The following is an 11,918-nucleotide window of genomic DNA, read 5'->3' on the forward strand; positions in this document are numbered from 1 at the left end:
CTCAGGGCTGTCAAACCAGTGGCGGAACTATTTATGTGGTTTTGATGTTTAAATGTCCGACTACGCCACCCGTGGATTGCGGTCAGAGTGAACCGCCGCTACAGGGCAGACCGCTAAGGCTGGTGTTGTGGGTGCAGCAGAGCGTAGCATAACTCCCCACGGGAGGAGTATAGCCTCAGGGCAGTGTATGCGGAGGATGGGGGTGATGGTGCAGGGCAGCAGCAGTAACGACACGGAGTCAGTGATGCAGTTCAGGGCCTTTACTCACAGTTCTTATTATCCAGACCACGTCTGCAGGTAACGGCTGCCCACGTCGTACTGTGCTCACCAGGTGAGGGGCTCAGACAACTCCCAGATAACTTTGGAGCGCTTCACAGGACCCCCTTTGTGTGTCCTTTGTCTGGCCTTTCTTACCAACACTTCTGTCCGGCTGCCTCGGGCCTCCTCTTGGTAAACTTGGCGCCAGTTTCCCTGACCCTATGTGGTGCCTTCCTAGCGGGTGGAGCAAGGGGCTGCGCCACATAAAATGTCAGAGCCTCCGGTTTCTAGCTGAGGGTCATTTCTTGCCTCCACTAGTTCGGGGACCGGTCTCCCCCTTTGGCCTGACCCCTCCACGCAGGTGGATTCGGGCGTGCGGTGGCGACTCGCCCGTCCGCACCCTTGGGATCCCTTCATTCCTCGTTCCTGGAGCCTTCTCCGCTCCTCTTCCTTCCTTCTCCCTCTTGCAGGCCTGGGCCTCTGTTACTAGGCCCGCCTCCGGAGCAGAGCTCATGCAGAGCCCCTGCTCCCTGCCACTTCTGCTCAGACTTCTCTGCACTGAACTAAGATGGTGCCCACCTTTTATACTCCCTTCTCAATGCACCCAGGAACTGCTTCCTCCCTGCTCCTGCACTGCAGGGTTCCCCTTCCTCAGTGTTCCCTCCCCCCACTCCAGCCAGGGACAGGGACTGTCGTGCCCATCTCAGGGGCATATTGGTCGCCCTGCCCCACGGCAATGTGGTGTAATGCATGCAGGTGTCGGGTCCTGATCCACACTCCATCCTTATCTGAGAGTGAGATATCACACCTCTGGGTGAGGTGCAATACGTCTGTAGCAACCGAGCCCTCGGTGCTACAGTTCCATTTATCTTCAGCCTAGGTGACGTATTGTGATACAGGGCCGTGATTTTGGCTATAAAAGGGTCCCCTAGACCCCTACCCCAAGCTTTTTAAGAGAATTATATATGGCGTGCCAGGAGACTCTATGGAATGCTTTCTCAGCATCCAACGAGAGTATCTACTTACAAATTTTTAACTGCATCTAGCCCAGGAAATACTTTGTGCCTAGTAGCAGTGTCTGCTAGTCAGCGGATTATCCCGGCTGTTAAGCAAGCTACACCGCCTGTAGTTTGGACACTTAATTTTTTCAAAGGAAATGCTTCGGGACCACGGGATACTTAGTGAAGAGCATCAGGAGGCACCCCAAGGCATAGGGGCTGGGACTGGCACTAGGATGCCTTGCGGTGGACAGCCGAGCTCGATCCTTATAAAAGCTTTTTAACTGCAGCAGCTTTAGTGGACGCTACTGGAGCTGGAATTAAGCGGCTGCTGGCATGAGACTTGCCCTCCAATAGATCCTTGTAAATGGATTTAAAGTGTATTCATTCAAATTAGAGGGACAATTTAAATTAAAAAGCTTAGAGCTGCCTCCACCACAGGGGGGCTCTCTCGACCCACCAGCGGACAGGCACCAGTATTGGGAGAGGGGGGCTGGCCGTCAGGGTTCACCGCGGCTCTGGCACAAACCCGGCGACACGGAAGGTGGCACGGGCAGGAGCGGACTGGCCGTCTCGGCTTCTCACTTTTTGGATTTTAGAAGGGCATGACATGCCTATATCTGTGTCTCCCCCTCCTTTTACTCCTCCACCTCTTTTCTTTTCGCATGACTATATGTACTTGTCACTTTTCCATGTGTTAGTTGTGTCTTCTGAGCAGTTTGTCAGCTTTTGGACACCTTTGAAGGTGTTTTCTATGTGTTTCTATGTGTTTTTGTTTGCCTGCCATTGGTTTTAACGGTGTTCGAAGGTGTTCGACGAACAGTTCGACGAACAGTTCGGCGAACACACGGGTGTTCGACGAACCGAACCGAACTCGAACACTACGGGGGTGGCTCAACACTAATAAAGACCTCTCAAAGTGACTTCAAATGTGATGTGGTCCCTAAAAAAATGGTTTTGTAAATTTTGTTGGAAAAATGAGAAATCGCTGGTCAACTTTTAACCCCTATAGCTCCCTAACAAAAAAAAATTTTGGTTCCAAAATTGTGCTGATGTAAAGTAGACATGTGGGAAATGTTATTTATTAACTCTTTTGTGTGACATATCGCTCTGATTTCAGGGCTTAAAAATTCAAATTTTGAAAATTGCCAAATTTTCAAAATTTTCGCCAAATTTCCGTTTTTTTCACAAATAAACGCAAGTGATATCGAAGAAATTTTTCCAAAATCATGAAGTACAATATGTCACGAAAAAACAGTCTCAGAATCAGGGGGATCCGTTGAAGCGTTCCAGAGTAATTACCTCATAAAGTGACAGTGGTCAGAATTGTAAAAATTGGCCCGGTCATTAACGTGCAAACCACCCGCGGGGCTTAAGGGGTTAATTGGATGTATGTACAATTGCTATTAATAAACTATTAATATTTTATTATTTAATAATTAATAAATGTAATTTTTTATCTACATCCTTTCCACCTCTTTTCCCTTTTCCCAATAATCTTCTTTGCAAACTGGGCACACACAAAACCTAATACTGTCCCTCACTCCAGCAGCGTTCTGTCCTTACACTAAGCAGAGCAGAATGGCTGCGGCACCCGTGATCCAGCATTTATACGGTCCGGGTCACATGGTGTGCCGGACAATCACAGCCATGCCAATACTTGACATGGCTGTGATGGCTCCGGAAGTGCCCACAGACTAAAAGCTGGTTGATTGGCTGCATTGCAGCCTTTCAACAAGCTTTATTAGGCATTCAAACATGAACAGTAAACCGGACTTCCAGTAAAAAGTCTGTGTTCGGGATTCGATACCAGTACAAACCCTAAATTTTACAGTTTGGGTTCGCTCATCCCTACTATTTACCTGCAAATTATCACTATATCTGTAAGTAAAAAGCATTTCTAGATGATACAGGTGCCTTGCAAAAAAGCACTCATCTATTTCTGTTACTAAGGAATAATTTTTAAGATCCAACATCGTGTCGCTTTTTGACCGCACGTATTTTGTTGGTGAATGCATCATATATTGAACAGGGAAGAGACCCCAAGACACAGTTCTGATGGAAAACCAGTATTCCAGTATTAAAGGGAACTTGGCTGAATGATTTCAGTTAGATATATTTCACTCTGAAACACTCTGCGGTGTTTCAGAGAAAAATAAGATTTAAAAAACCCTGGGGACTGAATCACATGGGAGACTAATTGGACAGGCAGATCCCTCAAGGCTTCTCCCTGATTGCTCCCCTGGAGTGAAAGGTCTCTCCCTGAGTATACATACAGCATAGAGAGAAATCTGTCACTCCAGGGCAATGGGTGGGGAGAAGCCACTGGGAACCCACCAGTCTGATTAGTTTCCATGTTGCTCAGTCCCCGGTGTCTTTCAAAGTATATTTTTCACTGAAACATTACAGCATTTCAGAGTCAAACATACCTGGCTGTTACATGCTGTCCTTTGATGGGGCAGCATATGTCAGATGTCAGGTTCCCTGTAATAAATTTTCCCCACTGTATTATAGTATGTTATGACAAAAAAAAACTAACACTATGCACCTGTATAAAAAAACATAATGCTTTTAAATTAATGGTCAACTTTATGCTCCTATTTTCAAGCTTAATTCCATACTGACATGTATGTCATACATGTACGGTGCAGCAGGAAAGGAGCTGTGCCGGTGTCATCAACATTGCAGCTGTCAACCTGCTGCAATGCCTATGAATGGAATAGTTCTAGCACTGATTGTGGCCATTTAACCATCTAGATGCTGTGGCTGCTATTGACCATTTTAAAATTGTTATTAAAGGAAGCATGTTTCCTCTGTCTTTCCTTAACCCCCCTCCTGCTACCCAATCATAGGAAGTCGATGGTCGCTGTGGCAACATGAGGACAGCCAATGGACTAGAGCTACAGTGTCTTGTTATGCCCGTCCATAAGCAGGGGCTATTGAGCTTCCTGTGTAATAGGCCTTCTGACAAGACTAATACGCTGCAATATACAAGTATTAGACCTCCAAGGCTGCCAGCTACGGTGTCCTGTTAGGCTCTGCTATAAGCAGGGTCTCACAGCCTTCCTGTCTAATGGGCCTCCAGACAAGTACTAACTAGAAATGATTGGATTGATCCACAAAGAATTGAATTTGAGTCAAATTTCCTGAAATTCATAGGTCATTGTGAATTCAAACAGTTTGCGATTTGATTTGTGTGGATTGACCGAACAAAAAAGTGAACTTCATACAATGATGAAGAATCACTAAGCAGGCAAATGACATCAGGTGCAGTCAGGTGGTCTCCCTCATAATGCCCTTCAGCTATCACATCACATGGTCTAGTGCAGCCAATTAGAGAGGGCTTGGTGGGGGCATCAAGAAACTCATTCTATTTCCCAAACAAAGGCAACTATCAGCAGAATCCAGGATGATGATAAGGGTGATGATTCTGTGGTGGAAAAAAGCTGAGAACCAGACAGGCGTGCTCAAGAGTTGATGTCATCAGAGAGGTACAGTGTTTGCCTTGGCCATACACAGTGCAGGCAAAGTGTGGCTAAAAAATCTTCTTGTTTTACGGTTAGCTCTGGAGCAGATAATGCCATATGTGCTGTTGGTGGAGGAGGCTCAACAAACCCTGAAAGGACTATTGCCGGTGTAGGCGAGTCTTGTGAGGGCAACTCATATGGGAGTTATTTTTCATATTGCCGACAGAAGACTCTTTGGCAGTTTGCAAGCTATATGAGAGGAAATGTGGATGTCCTTGTATGCATAGATTAAGAACCATAACTCTCCATCAGCACATGAAGCAACATAATCATCTCACTACGGAAAAGCAAGATGGCCCACAATTAGAGCAGTCTCAATTTGTCCTCCTCACTCTTCTTGTTACATTTGACTCTCTGATAGCCAGGCCACAACCTCATGTATTACCTGGTTTGTGTTATCAGCAATATGTCATCCATCAATACTGCTTGTCATAGTCTGAGTACACCTCCTCCTTCTTCATCACAAGAGTAAATATCCATCCCTGATTGTGTGTCGAGAAAACAGGCATACACTCCCAATTTCGTCAGCTGGTTTTCCAACTAAACTTTCATCTGGCCAAGTTGCTGTTAATGCAATCAATGTGGAGTTGGCTGCTTTACAAAAAAATGATGGCATACCCTCAGTCTTGCTGTAAGATACTTAGCCACCATTATTTCTAGCAGAAAAGGGATGTGCACTCTGTGTTTTTGCAAGAGAACATAGGTCACTCTCTCGACTTGTTTTTGAGCCCCAAAGTGCACGGCACCATAGACATCTGGAGCAGCAACTATGGGCAGGGACAATGCATGAGTTTCATGGACAATGCATGAGTTTCATGGTCCATTGAATGAAAGTTTGTAGCAGCAGCGATGCACCACCATAACTGGGATAGCTGGAGAATGAAGACTCTGCGACAGGGACCTACAACTATTTCCACTGTCAGGGTGTGGTTATCTGTTTCCTTCTACAGGTTCTCTAAATCCTATTAAACATACCTGACCTTATCCTCAACAGCCAAAGGATACAACCATATAATACACACTGACCTCACTAATTTCGCTTATGCAAGGTAAAGTGCTGCTAATCTTTTACAGCTTGCAAGCCTGGGGGACAAAAGTGACTTATAGCCAGCTGGTTATCCATGAACAGCAGATGGAAATTATCATGATCAACAATGCTTGGAAAATTCTGGCTGCCCTACAGTCGGGTAAAGTAACTCATGCTACTTGTATGGCTCATGTCTGAATTTAATAGTACAACATTTCTTTAAAAATTGCAAAATAGATCCACTTGAGGAGGATGGTGGCTATGGTTAGGGAGGGGTCTATCACCTCATTATATCCATTCTTACATAGCAAAGCCCCCCATCTTGGCTTTGCAAACACAGAATGGTCTACCAGAGCACTGCCTGATTTGCGAAGTCGCAACCAGCTGAAATGCAACGCTGCATATGTTAAAGCATCTATATGAGAAGTGTAAAGCGGTGATGCAGCAGCCCAACTGGAATGTGGGTTACTTTGAGATCCTCTATTGGCAGCTGAAAAGGGTCTCATGTCATCTACTGAAGCCATTCAAAGAGGCAATAAAATTTCTCAGTAGGGACAAGTGTGAAATTGACAATGTTATCCTAGACAAACACTCACCAGAATGGTGAAAGAAAAGCAAATTGCAAATGTTCATCACCACCCTGTGTCTGTTGGTCCATATTAATTATATAGGGTCCATGCCCTATGACATGCAGCAGGATTTAGAGGAAGAGGAGTTAGAATAGGATGAGCAGCAATAGATAGAAGTGAATGGGGACAAAGAGTTGGCAAAGGTGGGGGATGAGGCTGACAGACTGAAAATGACCATGATGATGACTATTCTGGCCATGACAACCAACCATCATAGCAAAGTAATATAAATGAACCATTGGGCACTTAGCTGTGGTGGTCAGCATGGCAAAATGTATGCTGGAATACTTGAAAGATGACACGCATATTGTTACCATCAGGCAAAGGGATAACTACTGGATAGCTATGTTTTTAGACCCTCACAATAAAAGCAAAATGGGGGAATTTTTCCGGTTTCCAAAAGGAAATCGAAATGAGCTTATCAGGAAAATGTTATGCGCTTTGCAGAGGGAGCCAGCAAGACTGGCACCAAACCAGCAAAGGCGCAGCCACAGACGCACTTGGCACAAGCTGCCCAGCTAGGCGAGCCCTTGACGGCCGGGAATACCTTTCACCCAGCTCCCAGTAAATAAAAAGGGGGACTTTGACTGAGTCTTTCCCAGGCCCACTGTCGCCGGACAGCTGGCGTCAGGTGACGCGGTCGGTGCCTAGTCAAGAACAAGGTGAGTACTTTGCAAGAACGCCAGCAAGTGTGAACAGAAGAGAATATGAGAAAACCTATGAAAAGATAGCAACACTAATGCCAGCACCACTCACCACAGCACATAGGAACTGCAATAACAGTAATAAATAGTAATAAACAGCAAAGGACTGAGCAAGGAGCAGGATTAAATAGTCCACATAATGATCAGGTGCTGAATACCTCCCAATCATCCCCAGACAGCCACTCCCTGCTAGCTTGAACAGCAGAATGGACAATATCCCATCACTGCATAGTGCTAGCACATCGCAGCATCCTGCATTGCCTGGCTACCAGAGAAATCAGTGAGAGACACAGCGCCCCGCATCATCTCACATCCTACAACACCAGAACGTGAAGCTCCATAAGATTGGGACAGTCTCCGTGCATGTGTAGTAACCTCCAGGGTGAGGACAATGGTGGTGCCTGCGACAGGAGTATCATGGCACTGGACCTGCTTTGTTCCTACGTGAGAGCACAGAACCACGATTCCTAACAGAAAATCTGTGTTTCCAAAGCTTTCAGATGCCTGCTAATTGCACAAGTGACCACCAGATCCCTCTGCCCCCTGCAGACAAAATGCTCCTTCTCCGTATTAAGAGTACAATAAATAGATGAGGCAGCAGCAGCAACAGCTATAGTATCTTTGACATGATGAACCAGATATTTTATCTGTTATTGCAAAAACCTGACGCACTTCAGCAAAAGTAGACTATGTCCTTTCTCAGGCAGATACCATGATCCCCCATCTTATGGACTTCTAGGTCAGAAAACTGGACCAATGGCAAGAACTTACCATTTTGTACTGTTGGCGCACTGCCTTGTTTAGCCTCCAGAGTAATGTCAGAGAACGCTCTGTCATTACCAAGTGGATGTGAGAATCCATCACAAGTGAGAAAAACCTTACATTTGTTAGCTCCCCATATTTGAAACAGGTTCAGTAGTTGACGCTGGCTTCTACCTGGAAAATGAGGCAGCAAAATCTGCCTATATCAGCAGGGAACAGACTTGAGCTCTGCTAATAGCCCTGTAAATGCTACTATCAATCTCTGATGGCAGCATGTAAAGCACGTGTTCCAAGGGGAACGCTGTTTTATGTGACCATCCCGTCCCGCCGCAACTTAATCACGAGGTGCTGATGGGTTGCCATGGCAGCCGGGGGCCTGCTGAAGGCCCCCTTACCTGCCATGAAGGTTCTCCTTTGAAAACCATCCAGTGGCTCGGCTTCCTAAGTGATTGTGATTTGTACTATATAATGCAATACGTTCGTACTGCATTATGTAACACAGGCGATCATATGATTGCAGGTCAAGTCCCTTAAGGTCACAAAAAATAAAGTAATTAAGGATATGTTTTAAAATACAGTCATGGCCGAAAGTGTTTACACCCTTGAAATTGTTCCAGAAAATTAGGCATTTCTCCCAGAAAATTATTGCAATTACATGTTTTTTTAAACACTTTTATTTCCTTTCCGTGTATTAAAACAACACAAAAAAATTGAGGAAAAAAAGACAGAATTTCACACAAAACTCCAAAAATGTCAAGGGTGCCAACTCTTTCGACCATGACTCTATGTTGATATCCATTAATATGACATTGAAAAGTCTTTCTTTGCATTAAAGAGCTTGAAAGAGGTTAGATACAGTCCTAGGAGACCTCAGAGTGTCATACACATCTTTTCAAGGTAATTGTAGGCTTTGAATACTTTTGATTTGCGACTAAATGATTTGTTATAAGTTGAATTTCCTGACAAAATTCATGGAAGCTTGTGATTTTGAATTTTAGAAAATTCTCTCATCACAAAAACCAGCCCATGACTTAGAAAAGAAAATGAATGCTGGACGACCCCTTTATTTCTAAAGTCAGCTTTAAATGGGGTTCCTTTCTGATTAATGCTTGGGGACCTTTGGAGGTCCTCTAATAGGGGAGTCCTACTCATTGTACATAAAAACATTGTCTTTTCATAGCAAAATATCCATTTCAGAAAATGACACGATCAGGAAAAACGATAGCACAAAAAGTTAGTAAAGGAGTTAATTTATAAAGTGTTTTCATATATGAATTTAAATAAAACCTTAACTATAGAATCTGAGAAACCAGAACAATATTGTATACCTTTCCTGAATCACAGCTGAACTGTAACTTGCGTCTTCCTTACACTGTCAATTAAGACGTATTATTTTCCGAAAGGGATAAAGGAGAACTAATTATAACATGAAGTAGGGTGGTGTTAAAAAAAAGCATGAATAATAATACGTAAAGAAAAATCAGTACTTATTTGAAGTAGTGGGTGTTTTCTTCTCTCCTCGTCTTATTATGGTGGTAGCAGGGAACATCATCCAAGTAACAATACATATCCAGCAATAGATGACATTTTATGATGCTATTCATTATTTATTCTGTTACAGAAGTCCTGCAGATTTGCTCTATTTTTCAATTAGACTATCCACTTACTTGCAGGTATTGTGTGAAGCTGTAGGCGCATACAGCAGGCCCTCTGCACTATTGTAGTGGTCAACAAAAGACAATGATTACATTCTACAAAGCGTTAGAGGAGATGTCAGTACAATGGGCACAAGCAATGAATGGCATAATCACTTTCTGTTAGATATCTGCTAGAATAACATCAACTAGAGCACACCGCAAGCTTTGAAGTTCATTTTTATTTTAACATCAAATGCTCTGTATAGTTTATACTTCACAGGTTTGAAGTGTAAATTTACACCAAACCCAGGTCAAGAGATAATTTATCAAAACATTGAGGGAAAATATGTTTGTAGTTTATTTTTCTCTAAAGTGACCCATTGGGTCTACTAAAGCAATTCCTTAAATGTTAAACTTGATGGTAAACTTATTTGATAAACAATTTTTTTGAGAGATTCTTTTTGATTATTTTACGTGGTTGAGATTGAACTTCTTTTGAAAACAAAAATAAAGTCTAAATTAATACAGAATTCAAACAATTGTAAAGACGGAAATTCTAAGACTTTTACAACTAAGCAGTAATATACTACAGCCTATACAACATTGGCACCTCAAAACTTCTAGGAATACAATATAGCTACTTCCATCAAGCCAGATAAGATTTCTTCCATTTAGTGCAATTTTTTTTTTATTCTGAATTCATGATTGTCTGACATTTTGGACACTAATATACAGTAAGTACAAAAGCATCACATTTTCCCCTTTTGGTTATTAAAGATGATGCAGAAAGTCTCTGACAAAAGAAAAATTATAATGGCGCAACAGTAATGGAAAAAGTCTATGCAATAATAAGTTAAAAGGGCATTCCAAAGACTTTATTGGCTGCAGTGGTCACGTAGGGTTTACAAGTTATGACTGCTTCAGTCAGATAAACTGAAGACCAACTAATGGCTCCCTTCTTACCTAAGGCACATTCCAATCAGTCCCTAGCAGTTTTGCCTCTCGGTTACATAAAGTATGTTGATAGTTATTAAAGAAGCCCTCCCATGAATATTTTTTTCAGCAAATGTGTGTATATGTGCATGAAGCGTGAGTGCACTAATATATGGTACTCATCTATCACCGCCTTCTCCAGTATTCAGCTCTATTCTGCTTCTCTTCTCAGTGACGTCACCACACCTCAGACTATCCAGGTCACTCTATTCTCTATTTGTGAGCCGGAAGTCTATATTACAATGTAAGTCAATAGAGCCTCAGTTTAATGCTAAATATAGTGCTGCTCATCATTATTGGCACCCCTTCATTTTTTTCATAGATGTTACAATATCTTCATAAATAGATGGAAATGTACCAAAGTTATATCCCCACGATTTGTTAATTGGTGGTCCAAAGTAATGCAACAATAAAACACCTTTTTTCAACTTCCATGTTGCAATTTCAAAGAATAAACAGAATAAACAGCATGTGCAGCTATTACGCTTGCGCCCGGACTGACTGGCGTGAGCGTGATTAGTGATCCCACTGTACCATGAACCGAGGAGTGCCTGGAGGGGCGTAACTAAGTATCAACCCGATCCGACCAAGGTCGCACGGCGGCTCAGTCGCCTCCGTGAACCAGGGAGGAACCGAGCAGAGGGACCAGGTGCTACACCAGGTCAGACCCCGGTCACAGCTGTTGACCCACACCGGGGAATGCTGGAACAGGTGGGTTAGACTGGCATATTGACAGGTGGGTACTGGCAGGCACGGCTGGTATGCAGACAGGTGGATATTGACAGGCACAGCTGGTATGCAGACAGGAGGGCACTGGCAGGCACGGCTGGCATGCAGACAGGTGGGCACAGGCAGGCACGGCTGACATGCAGACAGGCGGGTGCTGGCAGTTATGAACATAGGCAGGATAGGGACCAGTACAGACTGGGATACAGGAACAGAGCCTCAGGTGCAGTAGACAAGCAGAGCGGAGCAAAACCCGCAGGTGCGGTAGACAAGCAGAGCAAAGCAAAACAAGCAAGTGCGGTAGACAAGCGGAGCAGAGCAAAACCGCAGATCCGGTGAACAAGCAAAGCAGAGCAAAACCCGCAGATGCGGTGAACAAGGAAAGCAGAGCAAAACCGCAGATGCGGTGAACAAGCAAAGCAGAGCAAAACCCGCAGATGCGGAAGACAGGACAGGGCTCTGTTCACATGGAACAGACTGGAAAACACAAGAAGATAGCTGGAACACAGGAGTTAGATACAGAGGCAGGGAAACAGAACGAGCAGAACCAGATACACACAAGGTACTTGCAATGAAGTAGCGAGTGGACACAAAACTCACAAACAGAAGTACAGAGACAACGAGTTGGAGTTAGGTGCAAGTTCAGATGCTGAAGGA

The sequence above is a fragment of the Phyllobates terribilis genome, unplaced genomic scaffold, assembly GCF_046119375.1.
Source record: "Phyllobates terribilis strain yellow unplaced genomic scaffold, ASM4611937v1 Scaffold_3__8_contigs__length_932513732, whole genome shotgun sequence".
NCBI lineage: Eukaryota > Metazoa > Chordata > Amphibia > Anura > Dendrobatidae > Phyllobates > Phyllobates terribilis.